At 46.8% G+C, this 16662-nt stretch overlaps 1 long non-coding RNA gene across 1 annotated transcript; it reads left to right on the forward strand.

Annotated features, from left to right (window-relative positions):
• The first annotated feature begins 443 nt into the window (after positions 1-443).
• Positions 444-2001, forward strand: LOC112542358 (uncharacterized). Its single transcript, XR_015797636.1, has 2 exons — positions 444-566; positions 1758-2001. It is a non-coding gene; the product is annotated as an uncharacterized LOC112542358 (long non-coding RNA).
• The last annotated feature ends 14661 nt before the right edge of the window (positions 2002-16662 follow it).

Consider the following 16662-nt stretch of genomic DNA (forward strand, 5'->3'; position numbering starts at 1 on the left):
CTCCAACAGGGTCTCCTTCTGAGCTAGGAGTCGCTGTCACACAAGTCACTCGTCTTGCTTAGTTTTAAATATGGCACTCCTTTTTTATGGCTTACAAACAGCCTATGTGATTTATTTAAAGTTCAGTGTCTTGTGCAAATCCAAGCAATGGGTTGATTCAGGAAGCCGGGGAAATGCATTGTGTGAACGCAGCCAGGCAGTCACAAGCCAGGCTAAGTTGGAGAAAAAACATCTTTCTTTAATTTACTTTATTAATGGCAGTTGATACTTTGCCCCGTTTATCGTAATTCAAGTACAGTAGGAACAGTCTCCTTCAAAGGCACCGAATGGTTCAACGTTGAACCCAAGTAAAAAATGAGTGACACACGTACAAATGCATTGGTTATTCTTTAACGAACCTGGTTAAATGGGTTGGACAAACCCAACGGATACATTCCACCTTCTTCTTTAACTTACAGCTGAGTCTAGAAAGCAAAATGGATCCTAGGAAGAAATTAGGGTGAAAACGAGGTATAACGGGATCCCCTCTCTGGACATCCGACAACTCTTCCGTGACATGCTCAGAGGCAAGCTTGACACCGGGAGGATGACACGGGGCGTAATCCAGGGCTCCAGAGTCAAAGGGCAAACTAGTCTAAGCCAAGGAAGCGTCGTCATTGGCTGCAAACCAGGGTTTGGGGTAACGGCGGTTACTTATGCAATGCGCTCTTCGCACAGTTGGAGCAACCTCGCAATGCAGTCGTCGGCTTGTGCCGATGAAGCTCTGCATGCAATTGGGGGGCCAGGTCTGGAGTCTTAATTAAAAGTGGCTGATTGCCATCTTATCACGGGAGGGGAGGGCACAGCTCCGGACAATTGTCCCTTGTGTCCAAGGCACCGCTGTCGCCTGGCCGGCCGGCTGCCAATCTGAAACAGAGCAAGGGTGAAGGGTCACCCTGAATGGAGGAGAATTTGCACTGCAGCTGTCTCGGCAGAGCTCCAGCGATGAGCGTTTCTCTCGCCCATGTTTTTTCCCTTAGTCCTTGGCCCTGGGCTGGTGCTAAAAATATCTCTTGAAGAGGGAGGAGGGCTGTGTGAGCAGGGGAGGGAGGGAGGGGGCAAAGGGAAAAGGGGGGGACTTGATGGCCTGGCTGGCTTTCTGCAGTGGCCCCCTCTCCCAGCGTCCCCACCCCACCCCCTCGCCCTCCAAGTGTGACGCAGGACGAGTTGGCCTGGAAGGAGGCTGGGGAGAACAGCCGGCTGGTCTGCAAAACGCCAAACTGGGGAGCTTCACGCAGAGCAGACCATCTCACATCTCGGCTGGGTCAGTTTTGCTCGGGGCGCGTGGGAAGATGGAGAGGCAGTTGGGTGCAGTGGTTTAAGGCACCATGCTAGAAACCAGGTGACGCTGAGTTCTAGTCCTGCCTTGGGCACGAAGCCAGCTGGGGGACAGTGGGCCAGTCCCTCTCTCTCTGCCCTGGGAAGAAGCAGGTGGGGGAAAGCCACTTCCAAAGGTCTTGCCAAGAAAACTCCAGCGACTGGTCCTGGCAGCTGCCAGGAAACAAGACTGACTCAAAGGAAAGAAAGGAAAGAATTAAGGAAAGAAAGCAAAGAAAAAAATTAAAATGGAAAACACTTTAGGTGTGGTTAGAGGCACTGTTGCTTTCCCCCTTCCCTTATCACCTTCATTTTTTAGTTACTGGCCAGGATAAGGCAGCAGGTAATTAACAAGCCAAAGACATACTTCTACTAATGGAGTCATCCCTCCTTTGCTGTAGGGCAGTGTTTCTCAACCTTGGCATCTTTAAGAAGCGTGGACTTCAACTCCCAGAATTCCCCTTGTAACATTTGCAAGTCCTCCATGAAATTAACCACCATGGGCACATCAAGAACACCAATAATGCTGAAAAGACAAGGAGTAAAAAGGAAATTGGCTTCTCCTGGGAGAGAACTCTGCACATGTTCTACTGTTCACCACTTATCTGGAAGTTGTGAAATAAAACTGATTCCCTTCTGATTTAAGTACTGCTGAAATTGAGAAAGTTTGCAGAACTTGGAGGTGGAATTTCGGATGATAGGAATGGTAGGCAGAACATCGTTCTAGTTTTTAAATATCCCTGGCTTTGCTAACCTTGACTTCTTGGGTAATTGGGCGCAAATTATTTATTCTGATATTCCCAATAGTACCCAATTGCAAACCTCCTAGACCAGCCAGCTATTTATTTATCAATCATATTTCTACCCCCGCAATTAATGAGATGCATACGGTACGGTAATTAGCATACCAATTAAAAGATCCACAGTAAGACAAAAATTATAATTACAGCGATAAAGCCTTTGATAAACAAAATCAGCAGGACCAGGCATTTTATTGTTCGCTTACAAACCCTTTGCAGTGCTGTCGCAGTTTTCAAACTTTTCTGCAAGGCTAAAACAATGGGGGTCCACGAGAGGGGGAGGCAAAAAAGTCAAGATGGCAACTACAAAACTCTGCATCCAGAGCCCCACCCCTTTTCTACCTGCATTGCGTGCTTCCAAGTGGCTGAAAAGGTGACCCCAATATTTCTCAGGTTGTTTACTTTAAATTTTGCCTCTTTTTCTTTCCACATACCTGCCCTCCCCAATAAAAAAAAGTATTCCACCCTTTTTTGCTTGTCCTGAGTTGCTGCTTCAACACTGAAGGTCACCCAACAGCAGCGTTTCTCAACCTTGGCAATTTTAAGATGTGTGGACTTCAACTCCCAGAATTGGAAGACGTTTAAGTAGATCATTTGGCTGGGGGTCAAGAGCCAACCTGTAGATTTATCTATATATTTTCTTTGCAGGGAGAAAGAAATTTGTTTGCAAGGTTGGAATTTAATGAGTGCAATTCTATGTACATTTGGTAGGAAGGGGTATATCAAGATCTAGAGCAATGTTTCTCAACCTTAGCAACTTTAAGAAGGGTGGACTTCAATTCCCAGAATTCCCCAGCCAGCCATCTTAAAGTTGCTAAGGTTGAGAAACACTGGGATAGAGGCCTTATTTCCACATAAATCTCTATAGGTTTCAACTGCAAATGGTGGCACGGATGCATTTTCTCCTTTGTTCGCTGGTTGCGCAGATTTTATCTCTGCTTTCTATCTCACATTGTGATCACGGTATGGAATCTGCTTTTTCTGCTTTTATCTACTGTACCCTGGGATGGCTTGGGTTGGAAGAGTTCATGCTATACATTTATATCATATAAAATGGAATTTTCTGTAAATTGTATATTTTCTACAAATATATATATATATATATACACACACACACATACAGACACACATATTATATATGTAAATTGTAGATATTCTATAAAATGAAATATATATTGTATACATTACATATAATGTACATATTTATATTTTATATACAGTGAAAATGAAGGGCAGCGTTAAACCAGTTCCCCTAAACAGGACAGCCCCCCGCCCCGACTGGTTTTTTTCCCCTCCCGTCCCCGATGATAGCAGTCCGTAGTAACAAACTTGAAAGAGCACTTCCGTCCCTTCCTTCGGATCCCGCCACCGCGTTTTGCTTCAGCGCCCGCTGGGAAAGAGCCAAGCCTGCCTGCCTGCCTGCCTGTCTGGCCGATGCGGTCCGCGGGAAAACGCGGCATGGCATTCCGGGATTAGCCCTGCGAGTTCTTTGCCGTCCGATTGTCTCGGGCAAAAGGTTTTCAAAGAGCAGCTGGAAAGTGCAAGCGCCCTGTTACGCGCACGTAAAATCCGGCTGCCTTTACCTTTGGGTTTTTTTGTTCTTTTCCCCCCGGCAGGTGTGGTCTCTGTGTCTGAAACAGTGCAATTTACAACTGATTCTCCATGCTCCAGGGCGTGGAAGGGGAAGGACGGGCTTTACCGATCGAACTGCTGCCTGTCAGGGCCGCTGTTCAGGGCACAGGGCTAGTTCTGGGTGAGAGAAATCCGGCAGGTGGCCCAGAAGCGGGTGCCCAATTTTACCCCCACTTTCTAGGCCCTTCCCATCCTGTCCGCTTGACCTTACTCGAATTGGTACCCCGGGGGAGGGGCCAGCTCAGCCGAGCGGGATCCGTTCATTCATCTGCAATTCATTCATTCCCACTCCAGAACGCCCCTCTCCGTTGCCATAGGAACCGCTTTATTTTGAGGCTGTAGTTGCAGCGCCTTGGGCTGAAGAAAGAAGGAAGGAAGGTCCGACTTTCCTGGCTGGGGGTCCCACACCCCTTTTGGTGGCCCCCCTCTTTTTAACCACGTGGTGGTAGGCAGGAAACTCAACGGGGACAACTTCTGGGGGCAGAATTCCACAGGGGAAGCATAGCCACAGGGATAATTCTGCCCAGACCTGTGTTTTTCAAACTTGGCTACTTTAAGATGGGTGGACTTCAATGCCCAGAATTCCCCAGCCAGCCTTGCTGGCTGGGGAATTCTGGGAGTTGAAGTCCACACACCTTAAAGTTGCCAAGGTTGAGAAACACTGGTTTGGCCTAAAGAAGGAAAGGCGAAGGAGAGACACGATGGCACTAATACTTGAAGGCCTGTCCCAGGGCTGGAGGGGTAGATTTATTCTCCACAGGATCTGAACCTTGGACAAGAATCAACACATGGAAGCTTTACAGAGGGAGATCCAAACTTGAAATAAGGAGGAATTTCCCGACCATGAGACTATGAAGCAGAGGAACAGCCTCCCTCCTGGAGTCGTGGGGGCTCCATCCCCGGAGGCTTTCAAGCCAAGGTTGGACAGATACTTGCCTGGGATGGATCATGATTCTTGCCCTGGGCAGAGGGATGGACTACATGACCTCGAATGTCCCTTCCAATCCTAGGATTCTATCAGACCTGAGTTCGAGTTCTGCTTTAGTCCTGGAAGCCAACCGGCTGATTTGGGGCTGTGGTTCTTTCTTAGCCCTTGGAAGAAAGCACCAAGAAGCCTCATCTGAAACCATTGCCAAGAAAACTGCATGGACTTGATCTTGGAGTCCCCAGGAGTCAAGTGCAACTTCAAGCCAGACCACGAAACAAATCATCACTTCCAGTCTGTGTAATATTTTTATGGCTTTTGTTTGTCCTGCAGGGAGCTATCGGTGCATATCCCGGTTTTGTTTTGTTTTTTTAAACTCCTCCTCCTAATTAGTCAGGGCCTGGCCTTGTTCTGTCTCTCTTCTCCGCAGGACATCAAGTGTGGCAGGCTAAAAAAAATTGGATTAAAAGGCATCAGCGTGGGGGAGCTGCAAATTGCATCAGGTGAAGTGAACTGCAGCTCCCCCCCCACGCTGATGCCTTTTAATAAAGTTTGTTAATTGGAAAAGGTGCTAGCAGACTTCTGATGTTTGACTCCTCTAGACAAAGGCTATCCAACTAGACTTTGGCTAACAATGCCTGAGTGTTGCAGAGGGTCTTCCCCGCATACCACCCTGAACAGGAAAGCGACAGGCAATGGGTGAATGGGATCCGGGTCCCTTTCAAAAGTAAAATGCATCTGCTTCCGAGCTGTTGGCTCAGCTGCTGGACAGAGGTCAAGGGTGCCTCTTCCCAGTAAAGCTGGGTGGGGCTCCAATCTTGGGCGTCCCATTCCCAGGCTGGAGGGTGGGGTGGTGTACAACCCAGCCCTGATCTCCCCCTCCCACAAAGCATTTCCATGGAGGAATAACATCATAACAGCCCTTCGTGTTTGCTAAAAAGCGGGTTGGTTCAGCCAGGTGCCAAAGGTTGGCTGAAGGGCAATTAGGGCTAGAGACACCAAACAGCTGCTCTGCCAACTGATGTGCCACCCTCCCTTCAGGGTGCTCCTGTGCTTTGAACAGATGTTTTGCCTTACAAACCAAGGAGGGATGATTTTGAGGATGTGGAGAGGAGCATTGCTATCTGCTAACATGTGGAGCTCAAGCTGTTATTCAAGGCAGAGTAGCAGGAATAAAGAATATTTGGCAGTCGAGTGCTGATCAGCAACTTTAAGATGAGTGGTATCTCGGGTTACGAACGCCTCCGTTAACGAATTTTTCAGGTTACGACCAGCTCCGGCCCCAAAAATTTACCGTCTTAAAGTTGCCAAGTTTGAAAAACACTGGTCTATGTGGTTAGATAAGTCACTGAGAGGTTGCTTCATCTGTTTAACTCATGCGCTGCTTTTCAGGGGCATCTGCAAAGGGGGTCATAAAAACCAAGAGTGGCTGTGTGAGTAAAGCTCCCCCCTTTGTTACATGTGAGCTTTCCTCGTGTGGCTGTGGTCACCATCTTGACATTTTTGACCTCCACGGATGCCCCTGTGAACACAGCCAGCATGCGTTTGTATAGGAGGAGGATAGAATAGCTCAAAGCTAACGCAGATGGAGAATGGATCCCATTTGAGGGGGAAATCCTTAATGAAAGTTCCTTCCTTGGATTTCTTAGCTAACTCAGTTTGCCCGAGGCTCCTAAAAATTACTCTGGGATTCCTCAAACCACAGGAGACGGAAGAAAGAAACTGCTTCCGGATCTATAAAGTGGCCCAAATTCTCTTTTCTTTCCAGGCAGAAAAAAAAAACCAAATGATGGGCTCTTGTTGGAGTGGCACGCTCCTCATAGGAAAGGCAGAGGAGCAGAGCTGAGGAGAGAAAGGGAAGGCTTCTGGTTTTAGATTCAGAGGGAGAGAGTGTGTTTGTATGTGGGGGGGGGGAAATCTCCAAGGAAGGAGGTGCACATGCGCGCACACCCAAACACACACGCACACAAAGCATCCCGGCTTGCGTTGCCAGCTGCGTCAACCAAGCAGGCGTCTGACGCAGTTACCTGTGGGTCGCGGCTATATATAGACACCGGCCTCCCACTCCTCTCTCCCCCCACCCCACGGCTGACTAAACAGAACTACCTAAAAGCCAAGGACAAGCATCACGTGAGCGTGGCCTGTGTATTTATACTGGGTGGGGAGGCACAGAATTATTTTCCTTGCAGCTGCCTCCCACCTACCCTGCCTCCCAGCCTGCGCTCTTCCTTCTCGCAACCTGGGGCTCCCACCCAGCACGGCGGCTGACAAAACAAGGCTCTTGTCAGATGGGGCAAAGGGGTGGCAGAGCTGGGGCCTCATCAGTGGGAGAAAGGGAGAAAAAATGGGGGCAGGGGGGAGCTGAAACCAGAGTTTAGCTTGGGACTGCAGCACCTGGCTAACATGGGCTGGGCTTGGAAGCTAAGCAGGGTTAGGTGTGGTTAGCATTTGGAAGGGACGCCTCCAGGGATTTTCAAGGCTGAAGTCCAAATCGTCTTGTGAAACAGCAAGCCCGGTCTATATTAGGAGCTGGGTTTAGCTCAAAGGAGACTTGGCCACGGCTGAAAGCGAGTTAAGCAGGGGGTTGGGAATCAACCTTGCAGGGTGAGGGTGGGGGGGAAGGAAGCCAGGCCCTAGTCTTTGCTGGACTGGCAGCTGGCCCTTCAAAACAGAGCAGTCCAGCAGCTGTGTGACCCCTGTCCCAGACAGGGATGGCAACTGAATTGGGCTTTTTCAGGATGGGGGGAGCCTCCCGGGAAGGACAAAGTCTCTTCCTGTCCCAGACACACCCTCTCTCTACTGGACTGGGTTTCCTCCAGCTTGGGCCAGTGGGAAGCAGACTGTTGGGGGGGATCTTCAGACGGGTGTTGCTGAAAGGGAGAAGAGATCCTGGGATGAAGGAAAAGACCACTTGTCCGTCTGTTCTTCTCCCCAGCAGCTGAATTAGGACCAGCAAGGAACGTCTTGGGTTCCACATATAGCAGTGTTTCTCAACCTTGGCAACTTGAAGATGGGTGGACTTCAACTCCCAGAATCTGGGAGTTGAAGTCCACCCATCTTCAAGTTGCCAAGGTTGAGAAGCACTGACATAGAGGTTGATTCTATACTGATGAATGAATGAACAGGGTCTGTCCTCACCCCGTGGGTGGACTGCAGTGAAGCAGTTCTCTGTCCCTGGGAAATCCTGAAGCAAATAAGGAAATGAAACCAGATCAAGTCAAACCGGACTCCTCCTCGCTCGATGCAGAGCTGTCGTCACCCTTATTTAGGGATGCCTGAATCATATTTAATTCCTGGCAAATGAAGCCAGCTCAGGAGCTCTTTGTAAACCACGTGGGCTGTTTTGCTGCGAGGTGGATGAAGACCACATTACATAAAATAAAGGAAAATATGCTCAGGAATATTTGCGCTACCCCTCACTTCTTCTCTTTCAAGGATTAAGAGAAAAATGCCAGACCTAGGAATCCAACTCTAGTATAAAGCCAAATTCCTCCTCCGAGAAAAATCCAAAGAATTCTCCAAAATCTCTAAGATGTGCTCTTCTCACGCAGCAGCTCCCCAAAGGGGAGAGAAGGACCTTTCCCATCACTTGCTACATGATCTTTTCAACGAGGGGTGGCTGAGATTGAAGCCGAGAGAAGCTGCACGTAACGCCTGCCGTATGGTCTTGCCCAAAAATAAAATAAACATCCTAGTCCTCATGGTGCTGATATAAAATATGTTTTAAAGAGGAACATAGGAATCCCTTTTAACCTCCTCAGCCTGTTTTGTGCATCTCTGCAGAGATCTGCAACTTTCAGCGGTTTTCCTTCACCTTTAATGGTGTGGCAGGAACAGCCCTCCCCAAATTAGGCGGAGCCAGCAGAACAAAGTAGGTGGGATCAGGATACAAAAAACAAAGGTCAACTTCATTTACATTTAAATCAATTAAATATGTTGGTATGATAACTCCCTAGGACAGGAGTTCTCAACCTAAGATGGGGGGGGGGGGGGGTTGCACATTTTTTAAAAAGCTAATCAGACCTGCAGAATCCAAATGCTATCAAAGCTCGTTCCCACTTTGTCTGGGGACAGCCTCCCCACCAGCAGCCTTGCTTAGGCAAAGGAAGAGGCGAAACCCAGAGCAGCTTTTAAGAGATGGCTTGAACTGTGGTCTAGCCTCTATGAAAACCTTCCACCAAACACATCAGTGGTCATTTTTCCAGGGTGGTTATTTCCAGTGTGATGGGTAGAACTATAGGTGGTCTTCACTTAATGTCCACTCGTTCAGCGACCGTTCGAACTTACAGTGGCACTGAATGAGGGGGCCTTACGCCAGTCCTCATACTTACGACAGTCACAGAGTCCCCACGGTCACATGATCACAATCCAAGTATATAATGGTATGCGGGAAAGACCTTGGGAGATGGGGTGAAGAGATGCTGCCTAGGGAATGGTCAGATGAGGCAGCATAGCCCACAGCTGGATACTGGGCAGGGCAAGAGACTCAGAAGGGACCCTCCCTAGTTTCTCAGACTGTAAAAGAGACGGGGGGGGGGAAGAATTGTACATTCAGACTTGCAAGATTCTGTTAATGTAGCTTTACAATAAAATAAAATTAGCTTATCTGTTTGCATTTCCTGTCTGGCCTACCTGGTAAGGCTGACAGGGTGCTTGGAGCACTGGCTTGCAGTTATGACGGTCACAGTGTCCTGCGGTCATGTGATCTCCGTTTATGACCTTCAGTGCTGGCTTCTGACGACCAAAGTCAATGGGGAAACCAGCAGGAGGTTGCAAATGGTGACTACATGACATTGTGCTTAATGACAGCATGGGGTTCACTTAATGACAGCAACCAGAAGTGCTGGAACGGCTGGCGCTAAGCGGCATGGTCACATGACATCATGCTTTACGACCACGTCGCTTAGCGATGGAAATTCCAGTCCTAATTACTGTCATTAAGTGAGGACTACCTGTGTATCCATAATGGAATTCTTGGTGTTCCCTGAGCTTGGTGGTTTGCTTGCAGACATTTCATTACTGAACTAGGTAACATCCTCAGTGCGAGCGAGTGTGGGGTTTGCTGCCTCCTTATATACAGTAGCTTGCCCTATCAGCTATGGCCCTGCCAGATAAACCAGACTTACACACCATTCAAAAGAGACAATGGAAAACCTAGGAAGGAAACAAACAGACTGGAACACATCCCGTCCAGCAGCCAACATTCAGATAAGCAAGGATCAACATCAAACAAACGATCAGGCAGAAAACAATACTCTAATCAAGGAAACTACACCCCCATCAGAACTGGCAGGGCATGCTACTATATATTAGCATGCAGCAAACCCCACACTCACTCGCACTGATGATGTTACCTAGTCGGGTAATGAAAACTCCGCAACTAAGCAACCAAGCTCAGAGAGCACCAAAAACCCTACAGTTCAACCGTGAGCTACAAATATTCTCTTCTATTATATCCATACAGGTGGTTGTTGTTCAGTCGTTAAGTCGTGTCTGACTCTTCGTGACCCCATGAACCATATTGCGCCAGGCCTTCCTGTCCTTCACTGCCTCCCTGAGTTGGCTCAGTTTCATGCTCATTGCTTCAGTGATGCTATCTAACCATCTCATCCTCTGCCGTCCTCTTCTCCTTTTGCCTTCAATCTTTCCCAGCATCAGAGTCTTCTCCAAAGAGATCTCTCTTCGCATTAGGTGACCAAAGTATCTGAGCTTGAGCTTCATTATCGATCTTTCCAATGAGCAGTCAGGGTTGATTTCCTTTAAGACTGACTGGTTTGACCTCCTAGCAGTCCAGGGAACTCTTAAGAGTCTTCTCCAGCACCACAGTTCAAAGGCATCAATTCTTCGGCGCTCAGCCTTCTTTATGGTCCAGCTCTCACAGCCATACATTACTACTGGGAAAACCATAGCTTTGACTATGCGGATCTTTGTCGGCCGGGTGACGTCTCTGCTTTTTAATATGCTGGCTAGGTTTGCCATAGCTTTCCTCCCAAGGAGCAAGCGTCTTTTAATTTCATGGCTGCAGTCTCCATCTGCAGTGATCTTGGAGCCCAAATAAATGAAGTCTGTTACTGCTTCCATTTCTACCCCTTCTATTTGCCAGGAATTGATGGGTCCAGATGCCATGATCTTAGTTTTTTTAATGTTGAGTTTCAAGCCAGCTTTTGCACTCTCCTCCTTCACCCTCATCAAGAGGCTCTTTAGTTCTTCACTTTCTGCCATTAGGGTGGTATCGTCTGCATATCTGAGGTTATTGATGATTCTCCCTGCAATCTTAATTCCGGCTTGTGATTCTTCCAGCCTGGCATTTCTCATGATGTACTCTGCATATAGGTTAAATAAGCAGGGTGACAGTATACGGCCTTGTCGTACACCTTTCCCTATTTTGAACCAATCGGTTGTTCCGTGACCGGTTCTAACTGTTGCTTCTTGGCCCGCATACAGATTTCTCAGGAGACAGGTAAGGTGGTCTGGTACTCCCATCTCTTTAAGAATTTGCCACAGTTTGTTGTGATCCACACAATCGAAGGCTTTTGCATAGTCAATGAAGCAGAAGTAGATGTTTTTCTGGAACTCTCGTGCTTTCTCCATGATCCAGCGAATGTTGGCGATTTGATCTCTAGTTCCTCTGCCTCTTCGAAACCCAGCTTGTACATCTGGTAGTTCTCGGTTCACGTACTGCTGAAGCCTAGCTTGTAGGATTTTGAGCATAACCTTGCTAGCATGTGAAATGAGTGCAATTGTGCGATAGTTTGAGCATTCTTTGGCTTTGCCCTTCTTTGGAATTGGAACATAAACTGACCTTTTCCAATCCCGTGGCCACTGTTGTGTTTTCCAAACTTGCTGGCATATTGAGTGCAGCACTTTAACAGCATCATCTTTTAGTATTTTAAATAACTCAGCTGGAATACTGTCATCTCCACTAGCTTTGTTGTTAGCAATGCTTCCTAAGGCCCACTTGACTTCACTGTCTAGGATGTCTGGCTCAAGGTCAGCGATCACACCAGCGTGGACATCAGGGACATTAAGATCTTTCTTGTATAGTTCTTCTGTGTATTCTTGCCACCTCTTCTTAATCTCTTCTGCTTCTGTTAGGTCCCTGCCTTTTTTGTCCTTTATCATGCCCATCTTTGCACTAAACGTTCCTTTTATATCTCCAATTTTCTTGTAGAGATCTCTAGTCTTCCCCATTCTATTGTTTTCCTCAATTTCTTTGCATTGTTCATTTAAGAAGGCCTTCTTATCTCTCCTTGCTATTCTCTGGAAATCTGCATTCAGTTGCTTATATCTTTCCCTTTCACCCTTGCTTTTTGCATTCCTTCTTTCCACAGCTATTTGTAAAGTCTCATCAGACAGCCATTTTGCTTTCTTGCATTTCTTTTTCTTTGGGATGGTTTTAGTTGCTGCCTCCTGTACAATGTTATAGACCTCCGTCCATAGTTCTTCAGGCACTCTGTCTACCAAATCTAATCCTCTAAATCTATTCATCACCTTCACTGTGTACTCACAAGGAATATGATCTAAGTCATACCTGAGTGGTCTAGTGGTTTTCCCTACATTCTTCAATTTAAGCCTAAATTTTGCAGTAAGAAGCTCATGATCTGAGCCACAGTCAGCTCCTGGTCTTGTTTTTGCTGTCTGTATAGAGCTTCTCCATCTTTGGCTGCAAAGTATATAATCAATCTGGTTTCGGTATTGACCATCTGGTGATGTCCATGTGTAGAGTCGTCTCTTGTGTTGTTGGAAAAGAGTGTTTGCTATGACTAGCTTGTTCTCTTGACAGAACTCTATTAGCCTTTGCCCTGCTTCATTTTGTGCTCCAAGGCCAAACTTGCCTGTTATTCCGATTACTCCTTGACTTCCTACTTTAGCATTCCAATCCCCTATGATGAAAAGGACATCTTTTTTGGTGCTAGTTCTAGAAGGTGTTGTAGGTCTTCATAGAAGCGGTCAACTTCAGCTTCTTCAGCATCAGTGGTTGGGGCATAGACTTGGATGACTGTGATATTGAATGGTTTGCCTTGGATACGCACTGAGATCATTCTGTCGTTTTTGAGGTTGTACCCCATTACTGCCTTTCCCACTCTCTTATTGACTATGAGTGCAACTCCATTTCTTCTAAGGGTTTCTTGCCCACAGTAGTAGATATAATGGTCACCCGAATTAAATTCACCCATTCCCGTCCATTTCAGTTCGCTGATTCCCAAGATGTCAATGTTCAGTCTTGTCATCTCATGTTTGACCACATCCAGCCTGCCTTGGTTCATAGATCTTACATTCCAGGTACCTATACAATATTGTTCTTTACAGCATCGGACCTTCTTTTCGCTTCCAGATACATCCACAGCTGAACATCCTTTCGGCTTTGGCCCAGCCGCTTCACTTTCTGGAGCTACTTGGAAATGCCCTCCGCTCTTCCCCAGTAGCATATTGGACACCATCCGACCTGAGGGGCTCATCTTCCGGCGTCATATCTTTTAGCCTTTTAACATTGTCCATGGGGTTTTCTTGGCAAGGATACTGGAGTGAGTTGCCATTTCCTTCTCCAGTGGACCACATTTTGTCAGAACTCTCTGTCATGACCTGTCCGTCTTGGGTGGCCCTGCACGGTATAGCTCATGGCTTCACTGAGTTACGCAAGCCCCTTCGCCACGACAAGGCAGTGATCCATGAAGGGGTCCATACAGGTAGTCCTCACTTAATGACCATAATAGGGACCAGAAAATTGGTTGTTAAGCAGTACAGTCATTAAGCGAGTCACCATGTGACCAGACCCAATTTTAGAACTATTTTTATGAAGGTTGTAAAGCGAATCACCATGGCTGTTAAGTGAATCATGTGGTTGTTAAGTGAATCATGTGGTCATTAAGCAAATCCAGCTTCCCCAATGGACTTTTTTGCCAGAAACCAGCAAAAAAGGTCGCAAATTGCAATTACATGACCGCAGGACACTGCAACCGGTCATAAATGCGAGCCGGTTGCCAAGTGCCTGAATTGCAATCAGATGACCATGAGGGTGGTGCGACAGTTTGCAACAGTCGTAAGTGCGAATACAGGTTGTAAAGCACTTTTTCCAAGGCTGTCGTAACTTCAGACCATCGTTAGACAAATGGTTGTTAAGCGAGGACTATCCATAGTCTTTGGAGAGTATGTAGAAGTGTATGTGTTAGGTCAAATTTAGTATTTTATCATTATTCTACATTTCTAGCCTTTCAAGACAAAAAAGATTCTGTTAGGTGGTAAGGGGCAAACGTAAATAGGACCAGTCTATTGGCAGTGCTGTTTAAAGTAAGCATAAGTGAAGAAAATGCAATGAATTTAAGGACCGTGGTTTAGCAGTTTTCAGATGCAGTGGAGAAAAATTAGTTTGTACATACCCTTCTAAGCCAATGTTTCTCAACCTCGGCACCTTTAAGATGTGTGGACTTCAACTCCCAGAATTCCCTAGCCAGCCATGCTGGCTGGGGAATTCTGGGAGTTGAAGTCCACACATCTTAAAGGTGCCAAGGTTGAGCAACAATGCCCTAAGCTTTTATGCATGCCTAAAATTCCATTTGCAATTTTACACGTGCATAAAATGCTTGTAAAATACCCTTTGGATTTAACAGACATTCTGTTTAACAGATAACCCTAGTCTGTTAAGTGGAGAATTTACTATATCATGAAAGTTAGCTATCTTTTAGGAAATGGTATACTGTATTAATCTCTTGCGTAGTTCCAAAGTATAGTTTGTTGTCCAAATCTTAAGTGAAAAGCTTAACCCCAACCCCCTAATTAATTGGTGGAACTTCTCCCACGAAAATGCTATTCGTGGGAGGAGTTCCACCAATTAATTTATCATATTAGGGGGTTGTGGTTTTGCAAAGTTTGTCAACTCCTACCCTATAGATTTCATCATTCCCCCTTTCCCCCTAATGAAAATCAAACTTTTGTAGCAAAGATTGGAGAAGGTAGATGAAGCTTTTAGGGGACACCTAGTTCCCAGTTTTAGGCAGAGAAAAGCCTTTGGCCCCATCTGCTACATGACCCATTTTTAGCTAAAGATTTATTTATTTAGTAAATTTATACAGCCGCACATCTCACAGAAGTGACTCTGAGCAGCGTACAAAGTTCAAACAGAAGATGCCAAGGAGGGAACCAAAGCAGCCTTGAAGAAGCTCTACCCCGACCACGTTACAGTCCCTGTTCAGCTTCTTAATTTATTTTCAGCATTTTCATAACACCCCTTCGTACTTATTTCCCGGATGGCAAACAGCTGGGTCTTTTTATTCTCGGAATGGTGGAAATTGAGATTGGAGGGAGAGAAAGAAAATGGAGCAGCCGAGTACTCCTGGTCCTTCAACACGCTCTGCGTCATTGCCAGCGTGTGGGCTACAAGATGACTCGGCAGGCATATTCCACGTGCTGTAAATGGGCATGGGGGGGTCAGACCGGGAGGGGGGACGTAACAGGAAAGGCAGGTGATTTGGGGTGAGTGTTTCTTAGCAGCTGCAGTTCGTCTGGTTTCAGCCGTCTGTTCGTTTCCCCAAAAGAACCAGCTGCAAGGCCAGTGACACCATAAAAATAAAATAAAATTCCCTTCTCAGTGGTGAGTTGCCAGTCTCTTCACAAGCAAGGGAGCTTTACCAGGAAGAGAGGGCATTTGTTTTTTCAAGCCCTGGAAGCGGAAAGAATGCGCTTCGGGGCTTGCGAGAAACGTCGCCCGACCTCAGCTGCTTCCCGGGACGCGACTGGCAGTTCTGCTGCAATGGAAGAAAGGCCTTTGGTCTGGGCTGAGAAGCACGACCTGCTTTTGTGATGGCTTTAAAGCCGACTGTGGGGGAAAGGAAGGGAGGAAGAAGGGAAAGAAAAGAGGAAAAAGGAAAGGAAGTAAATGGATGAAGAAAGGAAAGGAAAGGAAAGGAAAGGAAAGGAAAGGAAAGGAAAGGAAAGGAAAGGAAAGGAAAGGAAAGGAAAGGAAAGGAAAGGAAAGGAAAGGAAGTGGATGAAAAAGGGAAGGGAAGGGAAGGGAAGGGAAGGGAAGGGAAGGGAAGGGAAGGGAAGGGAAGGGAAGGAGTTAGATGATGGGAGGGAGAGAAAGAATGAAAGAAGGCTAATATAGATTCTGAGCAAGGAAGGAAGGAAGAAGAATAATGAGAGGAAGAGAATAGTGTTCCCATTTCATCCTTCCTAAAGGTCTCAGGATAATAGCTTCTTGAGTCTGTGAGGGTGGCAGGGGGCTATTATGTCAGGAAGGATCTACAATTAAATCCATCACCCCCCCCTTTTATGCAAAGCTAGGCTTAGTCATTACAGAGGGTGGCAAGATGTGCTTTCAGTTCTTCATTGATTCAAAGAGAAACAGCAGCATTCGGCAAAGGAAGTCAAACATCTGCAGGAAGGAAAACCAGGTTCCGAAAGAAAGAAAAACCAAAAGTTCAACAGCTCAACCTGAACTACGTATTTTCCCTCCTCCTGGGAGTGGTCATCTTCAGGCGATGGACCGATGTTTCTGCTTCAACGCTCTTTTCTTCTCCGCAGGTGGTGTCAGCAATAGGATTTGCATCTCTATTTCCACGCTGAGCTGGCTGGCTGGCTGGCTGTCTTTCATGCCCCCACGTATCCTGTTGCAAGCCCTCTGCTAAAATGCAAGTGTCAGGGCATTCAGAAGGCCTCCTTGCACTGCTGTGGGAGATGCTGAGGATAATTTGCTGCATATTTTGAACCATTATCCCCAATTCATCCCTTGAAACTGAATCAAGGATTAGGGGAGGGGTTGATCACTTTGTGGCGAGGTGCTCCTTTTGCAATGTCCTGCAATGGTCTCTTCCTCAGTTTCTGGGAGTTCCATTAGCATTTCCAAGTTGCATATAGATCAGTAGGAGCTCTGATCTTGCATTTGCTGCTAGAGACCAACCTGACCAGATGTGTAGGGATTACAACATCCCAGAATTTCTAGCCAGCACCACC

Source organism: Python bivittatus, unplaced genomic scaffold (genome assembly GCF_059951505.1).
Source record: "Python bivittatus isolate LINGU-HERP-01145 unplaced genomic scaffold, Pbiv_v1 ctg000580_np1212, whole genome shotgun sequence".
NCBI lineage: Eukaryota > Metazoa > Chordata > Lepidosauria > Squamata > Pythonidae > Python > Python bivittatus.